Below are 23,026 nucleotides of genomic sequence, written 5' to 3'. Positions count from 1 at the left end.
GCACTGGAAAATTATTAAATAAGAAACTCAATTTTAATATCTCGAAGAAAACTTAGTTAACTAGGCTAGAAATGTCTGAAATCTGGACAATCCTTGTTAAGTTGAGACAGTGTAGAGATATTGCTAACTTGATACCATAATTATTCAAATAAGTAGTCAAATTTATATTCAGTATATTGACTTTCAGGAGGGTCACATTATATGTACAGGTAATATTGCCAGTTGAAATACCCCTCTCTCTTCAGTGAGCTAATTTCCTACCTTTTTTTATTATTGACTTGTGTTGAAAAATTGAACAAGCAACACCAAATTTCGAAAAATTTTATGACCCATTTCAATTTATTACCACCCCTCATATTAATAATTAATAGCTTTTTCTGCTATGGAACTTATGCCAATAATTCAAACAAGCTTCACAGAGTAATTTATTTATTTATCATAAAGATTTACACTTTAGTAATAAGTTACTGCTATAATTGCGTGTTCTGATAAAGAAACCGACAAAGACATACGTATATATAACAAAAAATCATGTAAAATATACATTGTGACTGAAACAAATAACATAGAAAAACAAAAAATTGAATAACACTTTAGTCTGTAAACTAAACTCATTTCTCCCTTTTTGATATTTTTCAATAAGAGAAGCGTACAAAAAAATTATAGGGCAATAGCGAAAGCAGAGAAGAAAGACAGGTATTCTTTCTAATACCACTCTTGAAAGACTCAAAGATAGGAGTGTTTAAGTAGACGAATCAAGGTTCAAACATACACCGAGAAACAAAATTATAAAAATATTAAAATAATAAAAATTATTTGCAATTAAAATGACTCATGACTCTATTCCTAAAATCTGCGACTGAACCTGTTACCGTATCTCTATGGGCAGTGTATTGAAAATTTTTACATCCGTTATAGAAAAGAAGCCAGATTATTTTGCGAGCTTAAGTTTCACTTTAAGAATAAATAACACTATAGAGTTTTGACAAGTATTTTGACAATGGATTATAACTCTCTAGATCTTTACAAATATTACAACCTAAACATTTCTTTACAAATCCAAAAACATAGTTTAAGTCCAAATCCAGTAAGGTATTTCCAAAATCAAAAATTTCTCTCTAAAGTAAAGTATAATCCAAGTTTAAAATCCAATGCCAATATGTTTATAATGCACAAAGTAGCTACACAATTTTAAATATCTAAATATAAAATGAAGTTACCTTTAACCAAGCATTAATTACTAATTACAGCCTTATAGCTAGCTACAGTACAGTGTCCTAAAAGCATTTTTGTGAGACCTCTAGCTAGCTAGCTAGTTTAAAGGCTTTTAGGATATATTAAGTTGCCTTTATTGTACAAAAAGAAATTAAAAGTACAAATAAGTGCCTAATAAAAGTTTTTTTCAAAATATATATCATAAAATTAGTATCACAAAGATAAAAACAGATATCAAAAATCAAAACTGTCCTGCCGCCAGCAGTTTTGCAAGGCAAATGACTGAATAAACGTGAAGTCCAAAGTTCAACTTGCACCACCGAGTTCCGCAAATTCATAATGGCGCATAATCTCCGAAATGGTCTATTCAGAGCTATACGCTATCTTGTGAACTGCCTTGGTCAATTAGTGTTACTAAAAAACCTTTTAGAAATAACTCAACAAATTTTCCTGTTTTGGAAAAAAAATGCTACAGTACTATTTCTTTTTAGGAGTCGAAATACACGCAATATTAGCTAAATCAAATTCGATTTACCCTATTATTAACTAATAGCTATTTTCAACCGGTTATGAGAAAGTCGTAGCGTTCAATGGCTAGAGAGCTTTAAGAACAGGCCTTGTACAGCGCAATATAACTTAACTTCGTAGCAACCATATCGTCGTTATAAATGTAGACAATTAACATTGCCGGTAAAACGTGAAAGATGCAGTCATAACTCAATTTTATATAGCTAGTTACACTATATTAATAACTATGTTCCTCCGAATAGTTTATTTATTTATTTATTCATTTTTTATTCATTCATTTATTTATAATGAATATTTATACAGTATAAAACATCGTCTGCTATTAAAATGTGTCCTATAAATATTAGCAATATTAGTTTTTCTAACAGCTACGAACAAAAAAGTCCATATACTTTTTTATCATTGTTGTCATGAGGTTTTAGTTTTAAAAATATTAAAAGTTCAAAATCAAATTACACTGCTTCCTATAAACAGCAAAAAAAACATGACACACAATTATTTTTCTAAAATATCGTTTTTATTTGTGTATGGATAGTTATCCAAATCTACTGTTTGTTTTAATATCTCTCCTTTGATAAATGTATGTATAGGTGTCCCACATTCCAGCAAACTTACTGTGTTAAGATAAAAAATAAAGTATTCCATGAATTGAGCTGTTAGAACATCTAATTTATTATTTCGTACAAGCGTATTTGCGACTTTTTTCCAAAATCTCCTTCTTAGTGGTGTATGGATGGGCATCAAACATCACTCCTTGTTTAGTGTCTAGCATAAAGTTTTCTACCAGGTTGGCGTGCTGAATATTTTAATTTGCGAGAAGGGTAAATTAAAAAAATGCGTTTTTTAAATGATGCATGTATATCGATAGAATCTCTATTTTTATAAGGTATGGATGGATCTCTCATTTTCTTGGTTGTTTACTGAGGAGAACTAATGTTGTATACACAGGTCTGCTACGACATGCTGTATGTTTTTTCCGCCTGAAGGAAGGTTTTGCAAAATATCCTTTTAATATTGTATGGTGGTATGAATCAGTCTCCCCCGTTCCTGCTTCTTACTGAGTGGGATAAAGTCTTCCTGTGAATTCACATGTTAGGACATCTGATATTATCTAAATCTCCTTTTTAGTAGTGTATGGATGGATATCTAACTTTTTATTCAGCGTGAAAAGCAACTTCAAAATTCTCATTTTAAATGATGTATGGATGGGTCTCGCACTCTCGTGCCTGTTTTCTGAGTGAAATAAAGTCTCGAATTGGCCGACCAAGAGATTTAATACTTCACCTTTCGCGATGTCGTTTTTATCAGATCTCTTTGTTAGGTTGTATTGCAGGATCTTTTGCTCCCTTGCCTGTTTACAGAGTAGAAGAAAGGTTTTTTTATTTGCTTACTAGAACATTGAACATTTCATTTGGTGCGAGAGAGCTTTAACAAAATCTTTGATGTATGCACATGCAATGATATACGCACGCGTGTGCTACTCGCCCTTTCGATTTTTGAATAGAAAAAAGTGATCGTTTGACGTTTTTTTATTCTGTTCTTTTTTTATATTGCGTAAGGTTATTCCCCAAAATACTTTTTTAATGATGAATTGATAGGTTTCGCTACTTGTCTAATTGTTTTTTAATCAGAATAAGCTTTTCCTTGTTTAGCTTCACAATACATTCAATATCGTATTTATTGCGGGAATAGTTTCCTAAATTTTGTTTTTAGTATTGTATGTGTAGGTATGGATGGGCCTGGCTACTTGCCTAAATATTTACCCTAATAGGACATCTTCCCCTATTACTTAATTCAGTTCGCTTGCTTGTGTATTGACTAGAATGAAGTTTCCCCTTGCTTTTTTGTACAGCATGCGTTTTCGAACAAGCTCGTTAAAATTTAGAACAGTTGTACACGTTTCATGTGATCAAAATCGACCTTAAATGTTAATTCAAGATATTTAGTAGGCCTAAAATTTTAAATTTTGTTCAAGGATGAATTTCACGTTGCAAAATATTAAATGCGTACGATCATGGATGGAGGCGTTGTTTTATAAATGGCAAGCATATGCTATAACCCATTGGGTAATTCATTACTCTGCAAGTAATAAAAGAGAAACAGTTACATTAATACATGTAGTCATGCTGTCGAGCATGGTGATACATACTAACTTTTTGTTGCCCTTCCCTGACCTCTTCCCAGGTTAACTTGTATTATGTTTCATAAGTACAACGTCGTCCCGGGTCTAGGTTGTATTTAAATTAACGTGAATTTTTTTAAAAATTTGCCTAAAAAGCAAAAATAGCCGAATACCAGTTGGCTGCAACAAAAGTTTTCAAATAGCTGGCTACACCCTTTACTTTAATAAAAACTTTGGCAAAGTCTAAAGTTTGTTAATTCAAGGAGACAACAGTTTCAATAAACCTGTAATACTTAGCTAGGGTTTTTAACTCACAATTAATTTTGTAACAACAAGCTTTATGATGTGTTTTTATTTGAAGTGACATTGAATTTTGTTAATTCCAAGCAAATGTCTATTGTTGTAAAACCATGAAAGTTATTGGTTCGAATCCAATCCATCTTTGAAGGTGGTAGTTCAAATGGAAGAACAACATGGTGTGCAGTAATTAGTTTCATACTGCAACAAACAATAATCCAAATCAATTCAAAATTTAAAATTCATACAGTTATACCCTTTTTCCGTCTCTTTGTGTGCAAAATTGCGGTGAACAGAATAAGCTCCATTAATCTACAAAAAAATCGAAGGTTCAATTCGATATCGGGGTATTTTAATTATTTTTAATTGCCATTAATAATAAGAACCGCCGTACGCTTTGTTACGCAATCTTTTGTAACCACATCATCAAGTTCTATCCATGCCAGTACCGATAAGTAACGATATGGATGAAATTCTTATTTATCTTTTGCAGCTTTTTTAAAATGGAAACAAATCAGAAATTTAAGCTCTTCGAATTTTCTATCGTGATTAATCAAAAGTTAATGGTTGGACAACGAAGATTTGAACAGTCAGATTTAAATAGTAAAGTTGTTGGGTTGGGTTTTGACAAGGTTTAAAATGTCCTCGTTATGACTTTTTTGACTTCTAAGGGCTTTGTTTTTACAACATCCTCACTATAAAAAACGGACAATATATCGATAATGTAGAATGGATATTATGTCCATATGCACTGGAATGAACGGGCTTCTAAATATTGATATATTGACCATATGTATAAAAAATGGATATAATGATGATTTTTTCAGGAGATCCAAGAATCCATATAATGTAGAGACCTGGTGACCATGTCAGGGCGGAGCGCATCGCTTCTGCGTCTATCCGCTGCACTGCAGGGCGCTCCGCGGTTTACGGACTACTGCATCCTTGTTCCCCACCCTCTACCCTGTTTTCAGACAAGGAAATATAACACTAAGATTTATTTATTTACGCCATCATCGGTATCTACAAACTTGAGAAGCCGCCACTTACACTAGACAGCAGAGGCTGTAGCCAGGATACCCAGCTCAACCTTCCACAACATTTCATATTATAATTTATGGCTGGCCTAGTTATTTAAGCTTTCTTTTATAGAGAAAGAAAAAATGATTATAAGGGTGGTTTGAAGGGACAACGCTGGGTCTCCTGGCCAAATTTATGGCTAGACAGACTGAAAGCCTTTGGAGATGGCCAGCCAGTTAGGCGTGTACAAGAGTTATCTCACCTTCTTTTTTGCCTCCAGCGGTGAGTTAAGGGGCCATTAATTCATACTGTATATTTTACCGTGGTCACTCACAAACAGAGTTGTTTGCCATGGTATAGACAACCGCACCAAACTAAATTGCTTAAAAAGGATAACTATCATAACACAGGAACTCACAGTAGAGTACTAAACACAAAGTAAAAGGCTAAGAGTATAAAATATCAATTGTTTAATAACAATCTATGAAGTTTTCTATAATGGAGGATCATTTGAGACTTAATTAATCAGCATCAGATAGTTTGTTGGGAAAGGTTGCTGAATATTGTTTCATTATTTAAAAAAATGAACGCCGAGCGAATGTAGATTGAAGGTGGTTGTATATCTAGGTAGCTTGTGAGTGAAGTGCAGAAAAATTATATTTCGAGCTAAAAATGATTCCTTCCTGACCAATGGTTGTATATCTAGGTAGCTTGTGAGTGAAGTGCAGAAAAATTATATTTCGAGCTAAAAATGATTCCTTCCTGACCAATATAGTGAATTTCAAAAGGAATAATTGAAACAAGAACGTGTTGAAATTTCAATAAACACATTGAAAATGTGTATGTACTTTTCATGAAACAATCGCATAATGGTGCCATGGCGAAAATTTATCTCACGAAATTTAATTTCACTTTTCGAAATTCTTCTTCAATTCAATTCAATCTTGCAAAGTTTCTATGATTAAAGTAGGTAAGATATATTCTATCATCTGAATATATCTTCTCTCTGAAAAAGATCTAGCAAAATGGGAAATTTGCTCCGTGAAAAATTTAAAAATAACAACAGCTAGCGAAAAGGACAACGACACCTTATTTCATGGGCAGAAGCAATGCATATAAGGACAAACAAGAAACAAAGAAGGCAGATAATAAAAGGAGAATTGAATTACATAGTATGTAAATCTGTGGAGACTCTGATAAAAATTTTAAATGTTGAAAATTATATTGTATGGTAGTAAAACTTGAGAGCCAATACTGTTTATGTATAAAATAGAAGTAGAGGGTTTAAATTTTACAATTTTTAAAGTTTTTAAATTTTACAACGAATGCTTGATGCTGAAATATTTTGCTCAATGTGTTTTTATTTCTAAATATATACAGTATTAGGATATGGTTATTAGAATTAGGGAACATACTATATTTTTATCTCAAAATATACAGATTTTTTTGGCTTGATATTCAAAAACATTTTGTCTGTTGTTTTGAATTTTGGATAGTGAAACAAACTCCAATACATTTTTGTTGATACATGTTGTGTCATCATACTTTATTTTCTACTTTTTCATATTTGAAGGAACACATTCAATTAGCATTGGATTTATTGGCTACAATGCCGCCATCACAAAACAGTTCTCAACTATGGGTAGACTTCATGAAGTGTCATCCCAATGGATGGAAAATACCGGAATTGATGGTAAGTAGAATTGTTGTTACATTTCTTGACACTTCGTATATCACGATTTTACATTTATTGTGAAAACATTCGGATAGAGGTACTGTAGGGCTTAAAAAATAGTGGCAACAACGAAAATATTGTTACACAAAAATATCTCCCAATATATACTACATCGTATTTTTTAAAGGATTGTCGATGAAATTTAAAAGAGTTGTTCTGATTGAGTTAGAGCTGTTGAAAAGATGTGAAGAAGAAGTCGGCATACTCAAAAAAGAAATGAATTAATGTGACGTGACGGGTCTCCATCTCCTAGACGGATCTTCATCGTTTATGTTCAAAACAGTTTTCTTCTTCTCCTCCTCACTCACTCCACGCAGCATGTTCTATTGTTTGTAATCAATTTATATTATCAACTTGTGTCAAGTCATTAAAATATGTTTCTGAACTATAAAGGGAATAAAGAAATTGAGTTTGTTCCAAAGTCTTTTAGCCCGCATTAATTTCATTCTACTTCAATCAAAACTATTAGCTGTATACTATTTCAACTATTTGTAGAATATATTTTTTTAACAAGTACTTATTTGCTTCTTATAATAATACAAGATGTATAGTATACGTAAAACTAGCTCACCTCATACGTGGCACTGTATTATATATATTCATTTGTGGAAATAAATTGAAATCAATCACAATGGGCTATCAAATAGAAAGTGAATGTTTCAAAATATCATTCCGGGCATGCTATGTAATATATTAAAAAGGATGGCCACAAGCTTGATCATATTTTTTTTGAAGTAATCACATAAAAAACTTTCTATATTAACAAAAAGCAATATATAAAGAAGTAGTAATCTTCTTGTGAAACATTCTGTGATGCCGCAGATGCTAATGGTTTTGACTTTCGTAGTGCATGAGCATATTTTTTGAAAAAAATAATTATTTGAGGAAACTACAAAGAAAAATTGAGTTACTGTCAGTACATTTATATACATTATGAGAACCATCATAAAACCATTCAATAAACCTGAAAGTATAATTCATAACTTCAGTCTATGAAATACACAAACACATTTCATCAAGAAACTACAACTACAAACTACAATCGTTCAATATATATTAACAATTGTTTCACAAAAAAAACGGATTCTTCTATATTCAAAAGCATAACAGATTAATCCTTAACGAAGACGACGTGATACACGTTTGCCTAAAGTTCATTCCAGTATATGTTAACAAGTTTTAATGTTGTGAAACAAAAAAAGGTTTCGTTCAACCAAGAGATAATCGCTATATACAAAAGTATTCAGGCCTCAATTCATCGAAACAAGACAAGTAGAGTTCGTATATGTGATAATACATTAGACACAATTCATTTCCGGCCAAAATTAAGCGAAACGAGAGAAATCTGCAGGGCTTAACTGATAATGCCATAGACAAGTGCCGACTTCGGTGTTATGAAAGGCCCAATTCACCAAAACAACGGAACCTGCTATGTATGGATTGCTTCTAGAAACAGGACCATTTTCCTAAATTTTTTTTCAACGACCTAGCTCACCGAAACAATCAAATCTATTATGTACGGATTCCTTTTAGAAACAGGATCCTTTTTCTGAATGTTTACCAATGGCTCAATTTACCGAAATAACCGAATCTGTGATGTATGAATTGCTTCTAGAAACAGAAGCTTTTTCGTGAATGCTTAACAATGGGCCAATCCACCGAAACAACTGAATCTGTGATGTATGGATTGCTTCTAGAAACAGGAGCTCTTTCCTGAATTATTATCAAAGGTCTAATTTGCGGAAATAACTGTATCTCTTACTTATCAGAGGCTCGATTTACCAACATAACCGAATGTGTTATGTATGGATTGCTTTTAAAATCGGGAATTCTCACCTGAATATTTTGTGAAGGCAATTTCGCAAATGTTAGCCAACTTTATGTGTATGGATTGCTCCTGACTTGCCAATTCTTTCCTAACTTTTTTGTTAAAGCCTTACAGATGTAAATTTCTTCCGCCCTTTAAGGAAATAAAAATCTGATATTAAAGTACCACATCAAATGCGGTTGATTAACAATTAATATTAAAAATCAAATAGAAGAATAATTTTAACAAAAGAGCTTTGGCTCTTTTGGGATAAGGCAGTTTAGAAGGGGATTAAACACAAGACGACGATAAACATTTGCGTAGATATTTACGCTCCATCTTATAATACAACCACTATGTATATAACACCAAATGTCAATAAGAAAACAAATTAATCAAGTTCAGAGAGCACAGAAAACGAATACAAAAAGTTGTATCCACAAGGTTCCAGCCCTGCTCAGTTTTATGGTACCGCCAAGGTTCACAAGATACCACCTAATTCTACAGTAGCTGACGATTTACCATCACGACCCATCATATCGAATATCGGATCTGCTACTTACAACACATCAAACTACCTCGAGAAATCTTTAACACCGCTGACAAAGTCAACATATACTACTGAAACTCTTTAGATTTTATATTATCATTGAAAGGAGAAAAGATACCTCATAATTACAAACTAGTACCTTTTGACGTCACTAGTTTATTCACCAACGTTCCGTTGGAACAAAAGATAGACATAATATTGCAAAAGATATATGCTGAAAAAGTTATAGAAACAAAAATTAAGCGAGAGGAAATGAAACATCTATTAATCTCATGTACAAAACATGTACATTTCAGTTTTAACAACCAACTTATATTCAGGTAGATGGTGTAGCAATGGGCTCGCCTCTAGGACCAGTCCTAGCATATCTTCGTGGTTGAGTTGGAGAATGAAATAGTCCCAAAATTAGAAAATTCAGTAAAATTTTGGAAGAAATATGTAGATGACACTGTTAATGAAAACCAGATAAACAATGTGCTGATCACACTTAATAGTTACCATTCGAATATCCAGTGAACATATGAAGTTAAAAACGATAACTACATAGCCTTTCTTGATGTAAAAACACATCTATTTATCGAAAAGACACGAACACTGACATATAAATGCACTAGAATTCATCTGCATCACGCCCATGGAAAGTTGAAACGGTTAAATGGTTGGTGTTGAGAGCGTTTAATATATGCTCTTAATCACAAGATCTGAAATACGAACTAAATCACTTAAAAAATGTGTTTATAAAAAACTTATCCCGAAGCAGTTGTATCTAATGTAATTAATAACACACAGCGAAATTTCAACATTCAAAATGCCGACACTGTTTTTGAAGAAGACACCAATGAATCTCCAATAACACCTTTCATGGTTTTTATTCTGTCAAGTCTGGCTACGGGAAAATAAATAAGGTTAATTTCGTTTAAGAAAAGCGAATTAGAAAATAATGGTAACTGCTTAGTAAAGCGTCTAACACTTTTAAACAGTTTCTATCAGCCAATGTCAAGCCACGCATTGCTGATCAATGTAAAATGTTATGTTTGCTATTTTCTGTGAAATAGAACCAAGGATGAACACAACATGGTGTTGTGTACAAATATACTTGTCCGGTGGAATAGTGCGATGCTATATACATTGGTGAAACAGCCAGGAGGCTTAATGAAAGATAGACCACCAAAAACGCCATAAGAACTCTCACATCCTAAAACATTCAGTCATTGAGAATTACCAACTTGGTGAACAAAAGAACTTCAGTATTTTGATAGATAATGTTCACCACTTTAAAAAGAAAAAAATAGCTGAGGCCATGTATATTTGTGATAAGAGTCCCACGCTTAATGTACAGGGATTATCTGTTCCATTAAAATTGTTTTAAGATAAATATTATTTATAGTCAACAAGGGGAGGAGTGCATTTGTGCACCGCGCGGTGGACGTTACCCTCACCAACGGTATATAGTTTATATACCTTTGGGTATGCCGTTATGTGTTATATGTTTCGTTAAGTATTGTTTTATACGTCCTCTGTGTATTGCGTAGTTGTTGAAAATTATATTTAAAAAACTTTTGAGATAATTGTAACAATTTACGTTGATAATTGTCTTGTAGTAACAAGACGAAATATCCGTTAAAATAAAATAAAAAATGTCATCATCAATCAAACTTCTCGTATTTATTTTCATTGTGAAGTTATATACCGAATTAATATATAAGACTAATTAAGCAAGAACATATTTGTTAATATCGATCTGCTTGTGCTAAGGCACTTGCCATTGTATAACTGGATGTCAGTTGAGCTTGCTGCAATTTTTGGTTATATAAATTGGCAAAACAGTAACAGCTAGTGGATTTCAATAATCAGTTTCTTCACTAAAAAACAATTAATCTTTAAGAATCTTGTTATTAGATCACAGAAATGTTACACGAAGAAACTTTGGAAATGAATACAATTAATTTGGAAACTATGAATTTTAGGAAAAGTAATAGCAAACAGAGAAATATATCACCTAGCAGTCATAATATGTATTGTAAAGAAACAAATAACAACAACATGATCAACACTAACATTTTATTCCAATACATGGAAAAAGAGTTTGGCAGTACTTTTAAGCTCTATCATGTGTACAGGTAGTGGCATAAAAAGACACCTTAGTCATTAAAGTTACTGCAAAAAAACTTTCATAACAAAAGAACCATCCAGTATGTAAATTCTCTTACAATTCTGCCTCAAACCACTGATGGTGATTTATATTTAATGTGGTCTGTGCTCAATGGATTTCAGGATGGACCAGGTTTCCAGTGTTTAGCTCCCATTGCTACAAAAATCTTTATGAAATGACAAACTAACTAGACAATGGGGGGACATTGAACTTATAATCTCAAGTAGAGGAGATGATTCAAACGCTCTACCGACAGAGCTGCACTAAATCCATCATCTTTTTAAGAACTTATGGGAACACGACCTTATATTTGCTGCAATGATTTCCACAACATAGCTTAGTACACCTTTTTTGCTTGACATGACATTCATACTCTTTTTAGAAAGATTGCAGTTCCCGAGCATTAACAAATGTAAAAATAACATTTTGCATTGATTATAATGTTTTGTTAGAAACAGCATCCATACTTTTACTAACAGCGCGTGAAACCGCCACAGCATTGACGCAATTCTTATATTGATTTTCACCACACAGTGTTCTGTTAAAGGCACATAAGACGTATATTGGTTCCATGGTTACAGAACTCTCATGCACACATTCGCTAAAATTTTCAAGAGGGGAAAGCAAATACACAGTTTGTGCTTGCTATCAACGACACAGTATCCATAAATTCGGCAGATTTTTTTAAAAGTTATATTTGGCGCACTTTTTTACATGTGTTGTAAACGACTCAGCATCCGTACATTTCTTAGATTGTTTTTCACTGATCATTCACTCGTTCGTTGTAATCTAATCAGTTTCTCCACTAAAAAACAAAACACAAAACAATAAAATATTGAAGCAATTCTCCGGAATTTGCAGACAATACATAGAGGTCTAATAGTACTCTAAAAGATGTGTTCACATATTTCTATTTGAGGAGTCTAAAGCAATAAAAAAGCAAGGACTTACATTTACATTGTATGGATCTTCGTTTAATATTATTCTTACGATTTTTCATATCAGTAATTGGCTGTCTGTTCTATATTACCAAAAATACAATTTAGCAAAGCAAAAAAATGAATGCCAAGATTTAACCTAAATATAACGTAAATATTTCTTAATAACCCTAGAAGGACACTGGTCTCTGCTTCATGTACAATAAAAATATAAAGTAAAAGAACGTTTTAGTCCAAAGTAAAAGTCTGCATAACTTTTTAAACAGTTGTGTGAAAGTTTAACAAACATTTAAGAAATTTCCTCAAATAATTATTTTTAACGTTGCAAAAATAAGAAATATAAAAACATTTATATATATGCAAATAGTAATGAATGGAAACATTTAAGAAGTTTCCTCAAATAATTATTTTTTAATGCTGGAAATATATAAATAAAAAAACCCATCTATTCATGCATGCAGATAGTAATGAATGGAAACTCGTTGTTCTTAATTGAAAAAAAATTTTTTTATAGAAAAATTCTAGTTGGTACACATTGCATTTTTGCTGTTTTTTAGGCTGAATCAAAAAGAAAAACATTTATGTGGAGTATTTGTTCCACTAGTGCTATTGGATTTATACCATAGGTTATAACTGTGTGCCGTTTTCATGAATACAAATAGGTCCAGAATCAATTTTTAAAAGCCAATTGCTTTTTTCAAGTACAAGTTTCAGGAATTTCATAAAGTTTCTTCATTGACGGTATTTTTTGGGCTTGGTGACTTGTTGATTATATTTTCAGCCTGAACACATATGTATTGGTTTTGACGCACAATCAAACACTTGCAACACTGACACTGGTCCATTGTGGCCAAAAAGTAGCGATGTATGTCACTCACTAACTGCAATGCTTGTTGATTCTTTTTTCCTTATTGCTTTATAAAAATCCAAACAATGTTTTCAATTCTGTTGACATGGTCACAAAAAGACAAATAGAAATAACAGACTTCGTAGACTACACATTCATTGAGAAAATTGTATTACATCCGGACTATTAGAGAACTCCATTTCAATTAAATTTTAACAAAGTTTTGTGATATATAGTATGATTTTCATTAAGTATATGCGGGAATATTGGAATACCATGCTTGACTCTGTACAGTTAATCAGTTAAAGCTAAGATGTTAATGGATAACAATATAGAACCACTAAATTATGTTTCACATGAATTAAATTCCATGTGGACTATTTTTTTTTGTGGATGCCACATCGTCTGTAATTAGTTTGCAGATATTTTTTGAGCTGATTAATTAATGTGAATAACTGTTTTTTGTAGACAGACTTAGTTCAAATATCTCAAGTGGACTTAATTTGACAATTTTTTTAAACAACAATACCATGAATTTTACCCATGCTAAACATAATTCACGGAATACAAACACTGTGATCAGTAGGAAACGCATGTTTGGCCAATGTAGCTTTGATACACAAAGAAATATTGACATAAATTCTGTATTTTTTCTTAAAAAAAACAAAAAAATGTTCCCTGATTTTTAAAATGTATGTTGGGTTTATAGTTAACGGACTAGTTTTTATGTGTCTTGAGCCATCGTGACAACGTTTTGCAAAATAGAAAATGTTTGGTGGCTAATCCTGCTTGAAAAGGTTTTAATATGGTGTAGTTATTTCGTGCTTTTTTCACCGCTACTTGTGAGATTTTAAAATATATGTTCAGGTAGGGGGTACAGTACATCTGAATAAAGCACTCCGCCATGATGTGTGACGGTTTAAGTGATCCAACTGGCATTCAATGTCTTATAAATAACTCAATTTTATTTGAATCGCACTTGCAGAAAACTTCTTTCTATAACAACTCAACAGAGTTTTAGTATAACGTATATCTGCACTAATCACTAGATGAATGGCAGGGTTTAACTGCATTTAACGCTCAAACTGTCGTTTAACATAGATATTGAGGTCAAAATACCCATACTCATCGAAAAGGATTGAAATGAGTACTATTACAGGGAGCTATTACAATTCAGGCATGAGCCATCTAACGAAGTGGACGGAAATGCAATAGCAATAATAAGAACTGATTCTTTACAAAACGAAAGCATTGTTGTACACATGCCACAAAACATATCAAAAATATTTTTCATGTTCTTGAAAGTCTCGAACACTTCGATTACAGCTTAGGTTTGTGGAAAGAGAGTTAATCGTGGAGGTGGATATGGTCTGGAAATACCAGTTGTGTATAAGTTTTATGGACAAGAAAAATTGATTGACTGGTTTGCGAAGAAGATTGAGACTGTAAAAGCAGACATTTCCTGTAAAGTTTTAAAGTGTTTAAAATAGATATTTTAAAATTAAATGCTTGTCTCTAATTTTTTGGATTGTACGCTAATTGGAGAGAAAAAAAGCCTATAGTTGCCATTTCGTGCAAAAAAATTTGTCCGCTCGAGTGTCCGTTAATTAAGTGTCCGCTAATTGAAGAGAATACTGTATACATTTATTTTCAGCAGCGTTTTAAGCTCTACTCAATAAAGGCGACGGGGAAACACGGGGAAAATTTTTTTTTTGTGTATTCACTAAGTAGATTTTTCTGCGGGCCTTATCGACTAGTGTAGGTGCTTACACGATTTCAACTGAGTTAACTATTTTTACTCGCTAAACGACAAAATTACAAGACGAAATTTAAGCAACAAATTACACATGTAAGATGACATAAAATATAATAAGAAATAAACACTTACTAGATATATAGTGGCGTAAGCCAAGCCAACTACATGTGAGAGAAAACAACTAAAACAGATGCTGAGATACAGGACAACTCCTGTGATGTATGAAAGAAAAATTTCACTCAACAGCAAATTTAATACAAAAATGTATGTTCGACTCTGTCATTACATGTTGAAGACTGAATGCGCAGAAAAAAGATGTGCAAGATGTGCAGAAAATTTAACTAAAAATAGTACCAAAATTACAATTATTCTCTTTACATAATTAACACGGGACAATACATCACAACACAAAACTAACAAAATGCATCTTGTTCTCCACCGCAGAGCGAACTCTACAGCAGAGCACATACGCGACACCACAAGGACAATACAAATGACGTATCAAAATAAATGTCAATACGGCCGGAAATTCATGTAGGCTGTTGTTTTGTGAGCTACTTTACGTATCCGCACCCTAAGCAACGTTCATTTACACATATGCGCATTAGAAAAGATAGAATTATCACATTTATGTTATCTTAAAATAACTCGAGTTATCTTACAATCAAGACATTTATGTGAATATACACGCATTCCGAAATCACATTAATAGAGTTATCTTAAGATAGCACTTGTTATCTTAAAATAACTTTATTAATGTGACTTTTGAATGCCGTAGGGCTGAGCCGAAACCAAAACATTGCGCTATCGCAATTAAAAAAGGTATTAAAATTAAAAACTTAAATTTAGAGTTAAAAACTCTAATTTAGTATTTTTAGAAAAAACAACTTTTCTTTTTTATTTCCAGATCTCCTTCCTGGTTATTTCTTGAAGTTAGATATGTCAGGTTAACAATAACAAATTTTGAAGAGGTTTTTCTGTTTGTGTAAAATCTTTCTGACGCTATACGTTAATTATTTACTAAGGGTAATCAATTTCATTGTAGCGCGCTCTCAAAATGAGCCCTAAAAGAAAGCCAGCCCTTAGCAAAAAATGGCTATAAATATTTCATAAGTTATTAAATGTTTCAATCCAAATATTAAATTATTACGGTTCTTGACATTCCTTTACATTTCGGGGATCGTGTGCGCGGGGTTGATGATGGGCTATGTTACGGTAATCCCCTAAAAATAAGTTAATAAAAAGGGAGAAGAAAAACGCGAATGGTCTGAAAAAGATCCTGAATCTAAACATAGATCTTGATAAACGTAGGTCTCTTTTAATGTGTTTCTTTGTGAACTAAAAAATCTCACTATAGGAGTCTCAAAGGCTCTTTATAGGAGAACAGAGGTTTCTACTGTTACATGTATGTTAGCAATTTATTATGTATAAATATGCCTCAGGGTAAGATATCAAAGTTTCCAATAATCTGTTAGGTTTACTGAATTTTGTTTGATCTGACCTACATACTAACTATGAGTATAGCCTAACGCAACTATGACATCATAACCATTGAAACTTTAAATTGCTTCTAGTCAACATTAGAGTAAAAATAAATAATAAAAACATGTCTGTCATGTCACATCATACTTCATTTTAAGTGAAGAAAATAAAAAAAAAAGTTTGACCTTTGTTTCCCGTTACCGCGAACGTTTGTCTGTTTTATAAAAATAATGTTTTGAGTAAAAAATTTTGGAATGAATTTCTCTACAAATTGTCATTTTGCTCGATATTCAGCAAATTATAAAGTGTAGCCTTTCTGGAGTATGGCATTGAAAAATAGGTGCAACTTACACTCGTTTTTCCGTAGTATATTTCGTGCACATTAACCAATCACAGAAAAACTTAACCACATAAGAATATAAAAACCATTTCCGTTAAGGTGGATTTCCACTTAAAATCAAACAAATCGGAAAAAAGCAATAAAAATACTGAAATTTGATTAAATATCTGCTAATTATTTTGTTTTTAAAATTTTTGTTCCTAAAAGTTGACTGGCTTTAAACCTTTCTGCTTTCTTAGCGTTGAAATAATCCACTCCGCCGCTATTCCTTTGCAGGTTTAATTTTGTTTTAAAAAGATTTAATCTTTGACGTCAGTTAACTAGAGAATTGATATTAAAACTGGCTGAACTGACTTGAACAACGCTCAATCAATAGTCATGACTATGCCAAACCTACAATCTTGGGCGACGTTTTTAGTTATAAAATATGGTGTAGGTAGGACCAGCTCATACACGTTGTTAACATTTCTGAAAGTACTGAGAGAAAAAGATATTTTTATTTTCCCATTTTTTGCTAAAATTGACCCAGTCCCAAGTCATTTAACGTACAAAACGCCTCAGATTATTCTGGGGCCTGTTAACAATACAGTTGATAACTCCAGCATTCATTTTATCAAATCACTTTCTCGAGTCTCTTGAACTTTCGTTAATACTTCATGGAGAAAGACATAAACAGAAAAATAACTGATACAAATATAATCTGATTTCTAACATATATACATTGTGCTTTTAAACAATTTTGGCAGAGCTACATATCAGTCCAGAACCTTTAGGACTGTGAAATATTTCTACCAAGTAATTGTAAAAAATGTTTAGTAAAATAAAAAAAATAATAAACCTATGTAAATAAGCAAAATAGAAAGAAAATAAAACACTTCAACACTACAAAACAAAAGTAGGTTCAAATAAAAAAGATATCGTTCTAAATTTTAAACACTTTCTAGACAAAACAGTGATTTTATATATGTCCTTTTTGTTTTTCGACCAATAACAGCCTTGACAAATTGTGCACTTAATAAGGTTCAGCATAATTAACGTAATATATATCTACGATATCTCCAAAATTACATAAGATGTAAACTACATTTATTAAAACGCTTAAAAACGTATTTGTCCGAATCATGCTACTAGACACAAAAAGTTATTAAACAAAACAAAGAAGCACGACATTTTATAGTTTGTTACCACTTGCTATTTTAATATAACACAGTAAAAAAAAGGAGGTAATTCAGCACGTCTTTTATCTCATTTTCTTTTCCGCTTCCCTTCCACCCTCTCATTAGCGCTCAGGCTGTCAAATAGTATAACGCTTTCTAAACGAAGTATAATACAGCTAGTTATTTATATACTAGTTTATACTTCATGCATTTTTAGCACAAAGTGTAGATTATGAACGATTAGTTAGTGCAACACTCCAGTTCTATAAAACATCGCCTAAAAATTTTCTAAAGAGATTCTATTTCGTCGGAATTTTTTTTTTATACGCCGGTTTTTACAACGGGAAATGTAATTGTTTTGTTATGAATTGGTGTGTTGGTATTATTTTGTTTTAATCTGCAACATTTTTTAAAAATTAGGGTGATAAGAATGCACGAAAAAAACTTCGATATTTCGACTTACAAGAACACCGTCAAGGAATATTAGAGCCAGTATTAAACACTGCAGGACCTCTGAAGCAAGTTATATATATCCTAACATGGGGAGCAATGATTAGTGCATATTATAGTATCAGGATACGAAATTGTAGGAATCCCGCAATCCCCCCTTGCCTCTGCATTCCACCACGCCACACGCATATCGATGTTAAAAATTCCCAATTAGAAATATTGTCGTCCCAAATTTTACAAAATTAAAGATAATCTTTGAAGCTCAAAAATAAACAACTTAGCTTTGGTCTAATTTAGGTAACGCAGTAGTGTTCATCTTATTGGCGTATAGATATTTGAAAATATAAAAAATCAAACAAAAACAATAGGGATAATACTAATGATTTGTCAAACTACAGAGTACCACTGTTTATTCAACATGCTGTCGTCGAGTGTTTATTGTAGCCTCTTTGCAACGGTTGTTGGTTTTCGACTAGTGACTTACACGAAAGTCAAGCTAATGGCGGGGGAAAATGTATGATCACTGAGGACAAAAACAACAAACTTAAATCATCTTAAATATCACACTGGACATCCAAATACAAATGACAGAAAAGTGCCATATATAGCTTTATTACCCAGGTAAAGGGCGGCATGTCATTGGTTACAACTTACGTCATAGCGGGCAATAGCAACCGTGTTTAAAGTTTTAATAATCCACATAACAACGTATTACTATTATTGTATTACCGAATACTACAAGGTATTACAGTATATTACTGAATACTACAAGGTATTACAGTGTATTACCGAATACTACAAGGCATTGCAGTATATTACTGAATACTACAAGGTATTACAGTGTATTACTGAATACTACAAGGTATTACAGTGTATCACCGAATACTACAAGGCATTACAGTATATTACCGAATACTACAAGGTATTACAGTGTAGTACCGAATACTACAAAGTATTACAGTGTATTACCGAATACTACAAGGTATTACAGTGTATTACTGAATACTACAAAGTATTACAGTGTATTACCGAATACTACAAGGCATTACAGTATATTACCGAATACTACAAGGTATTACAGTGCATTACTAAATACTACAAAGTATTACTGAATACTACAAGGCATTACAGTGTATTACTGAATACTACAAGGTATTACAGTGTATTACCGAATACTACAAGGCATTACAGTATATTACCGAATACTACAAGGCATTACAGTATATTACCGAATACTACAAGGTATTACAGTGTATTACTAAATACTACAAAGTATTACTGAATACTACAAAGTATTACAGTGTATTACCGAATACTACAAGATATTACAGTATATTACTGAATACTACAAGGTATTACAGTGTATTACCGAATACTACAAGGCATTACAGTATAATACTGAATACTACAAGGTATTACAGTGTACTACTGAATACTACAAAGTATTACAGTGTATTACCGAATACTACAAGGTATTACAGTGTATTACTGAATACTACAAGGCATTACAGTATATTACCGAATACTACAAGGTATTACAGTGTATTACTAAATACTACAAAGTATTACTGAATACTACAAAGTATTACAGTGTATTACTGAATACTACAAGGTATTACAGTGTATTACCGAATACTACAAGGTATTACAGTATATTACTGAATACTACAAGGTATTACAGTGTATTACCGAATACTACAAGGCATTACAGTATATTACTGAATACTACAAGGTATTACAGTATATTACTGAATGCTACAAGGTATTACAGTGTATTACCGAATACTACAAGGCATTACAGTATATTACTGAATACTACAAGGTATTACAGTGTACTACTGAATACTACAAAGTATTACAGTGTATTACCGAATACTACAAGGTATTACAGTGTATTACTGAATACTACAAAGTATTACAGTGTATTACCGAATACTACAAGGTATTACAGTATATTACTGAATACTACAACGTATTACAGTGTATTACCGAATACTACAAGGCATTACAGTATATTACTGAATACTACAAGGTATTACAGTGTACTACTGAATACTACAAAGTATTACAGTGTATTACCGAATACTACAAGGTATTACAGTGTATTACTGAATACTACAAAGTATTACAGTGTATTACCGAATACTACAAGGTATTACAGTATATTACTGAATACTACAACGTATTACAGTGTATTACCGAATACTACAAGGCATTACAGTATATTACTGAATACTACAAGGTATTACAGTGTACTACTGAATACTACAAAGTATTACAGTGTATTACCGAATACTACAAGGTATTACAGTGTATTACTGAATACTACAAAGTATTACAGTGTATTACCGAATACTACAAGGTATTACAGTATATTACCGAATACTACTAGGTATTACAGTGTATTACCGAATACTACAAGGCATTACAGTATATTACCGAATACTACAAGGTATTACAGGGTATTACTGAATATTACAAGGTATTACAGTATATTACTGAATACTACAAGGTATTACAGTGTATTACCGAATACTACAAGGCATTACAGTATATTACTAAATACTACAAGGTATTACAGTGTATTACTGAATACTACAAAGTACTACAGTGTATTACCGAACATACAAGGTATTACAGTATATTACTGAATACTACAAGGTATTACAGTGTATTACTAAATACTACAAAGTATTACTGAATACTACAAAGTATTACAGTGTATTACCGAATACTACAAGGCATTACAGTATATTACTGAATACTACAAGGTATTACAGTGTATTACTGAATACTACAAAGTACTACAGTGTATTACCGAACATACAAGGTATTACAGTATATTACTGAATACTACAAGGTATTACAGTGTATTACTGAATACTACAAAGTATTACAGTGTATTACCGAATACTACAAGGTATTACAGTATATTACTGAATACTACAACGTATTACAGTGTATTACCGAATACTACAAGGCATTACAGTATATTACTGAATACTACAAGGTATTACAGTGTACTACTGAATACTACAAAGTATTACAGTGTATTACCGAATACTACAAGGTATTACAGTGTATTACTGAATACTACAAAGTATTACAGTGTATTACCGAATACTACAAGGTATTACAGTATATTACCGAATACTACTAGGTATTACAGTGTATTACCGAATACTACAAGGCATTACAGTATATTACCGAATACTACAAGGTATTACAGGGTATTACTGAATATTACAAGGTATTACAGTATATTACTGAATACTACAAGGTATTACAGTGTATTACCGAATACTACAAGGCATTACAGTATATTACTAAATACTACAAGGTATTACAGTGTATTACTGAATACTACAAAGTACTACAGTGTATTACCGAACATACAAGGTATTACAGTATATTACTGAATACTACAAGGTATTACAGTGTATTACTAAATACTACAAAGTATTACTGAATACTACAAAGTATTACAGTGTATTACCGAATACTACAAGGCATTACAGTATATTACTGAATACTACAAGGTATTACAGTGTATTACTGAATACTACAAAGTACTACAGTGTATTACCGAACATACAAGGTATTACAGTATATTACTGAATACTACAAGGTATTACAGTGTATTACTAAATACTACAAAGTATTACTGAATACTACAAAGTATTACAGTGTATTACCGAATACTACAAGGCATTACAGTATATTACCGAATACTACAAGGTATTACAGTGTATTACTAAATACTACAAAGTATTACTGAATACTACAAAGTATTACAGTGTATTACTGAATACTACAAGGTATTACAGTGTATTACCGAATACTACAAGGCATTACAGTATATTACTGAATACTACAAGGTATTACAGTGTATTACTGAATACTACAAGGTATTACAGTGTATTACCGAATACTACAAGGCATTACAGTATATTACCGAATACTACTAGGTATTACAGTGTATTACCGAATACTACAAGGCATTACAGTATATTACCGAATACTACAAGGTATTACAGGGTATTACTGAATATTACAAGTTATTACAGTATATTACTGAATACTACAAGGTATTACAGTGTATTACCGAATACTACAAGGCATTACAGTATATTACTGAATACTACAAGGTATTACAGTGTATTACTGAATACTACAAAGTACTACAGTGTATTACCGAACATACAAGGTATTACAGTATATTACTGAATACTACAAGGTATTACAGTGTATTACTAAATACTACAAGGTATTACAGTGTATTACCGAATACTACAAGGCATTACAGTATATTACTGAATACTACAAGGTATTACAGTGTATTACTGAATACTACAAAGTACTACAGTGTATTACCGAACATACAAGGTATTACAGTATATTACTGAATACTACAAGGTATTACAGTGTATTACTAAATACTACAAAGTATTACTGAATACTACAAAGTATTACAGTGTATTACCGAATACTACAAGGCATTACAGTATATTACCGAATACTACAAGGTATTACAGTGTATTACTAAATACTACAAAGTATTACTGAATACTACAAAGTATTACAGTGTATTACTGAATACTACAAGGTATTACAGTGTATTACCGAATAC

General features: G+C 32.0%; 2 long non-coding RNA genes across 2 annotated transcripts; one reads left to right on the top strand and one right to left on the bottom strand.

The window, feature by feature from the left end:
• The first annotated feature begins 4,217 nt into the window (after positions 1-4,217).
• LOC130644826 (uncharacterized) lies at positions 4,218-11,202 on the top strand. Its single transcript, XR_008982631.1, has 3 exons — positions 4,218-5,809; positions 5,889-6,875; positions 7,045-11,202. It is a non-coding gene; the product is annotated as an uncharacterized LOC130644826 (long non-coding RNA).
• A 139-nt stretch (positions 11,203-11,341) lies between these two features.
• LOC130644825 (uncharacterized) lies at positions 11,342-15,742 on the bottom strand. Its single transcript, XR_008982630.1, has 3 exons — positions 15,100-15,742; positions 12,378-12,503; positions 11,342-12,231 (listed from the first exon to the last, which is right to left on the bottom strand). It is a non-coding gene; the product is annotated as an uncharacterized LOC130644825 (long non-coding RNA).
• Positions 15,743-23,026: the final 7,284 nt, after the last annotated feature.

This window comes from Hydractinia symbiolongicarpus, chromosome 5 (assembly GCF_029227915.1).
Source record: "Hydractinia symbiolongicarpus strain clone_291-10 chromosome 5, HSymV2.1, whole genome shotgun sequence".
Lineage (NCBI taxonomy): Eukaryota > Metazoa > Cnidaria > Hydrozoa > Anthoathecata > Hydractiniidae > Hydractinia > Hydractinia symbiolongicarpus.
Note: the sequence above shows the minus strand (reverse complement) of the source record. Positions and strands in the feature narration are given on the sequence as shown.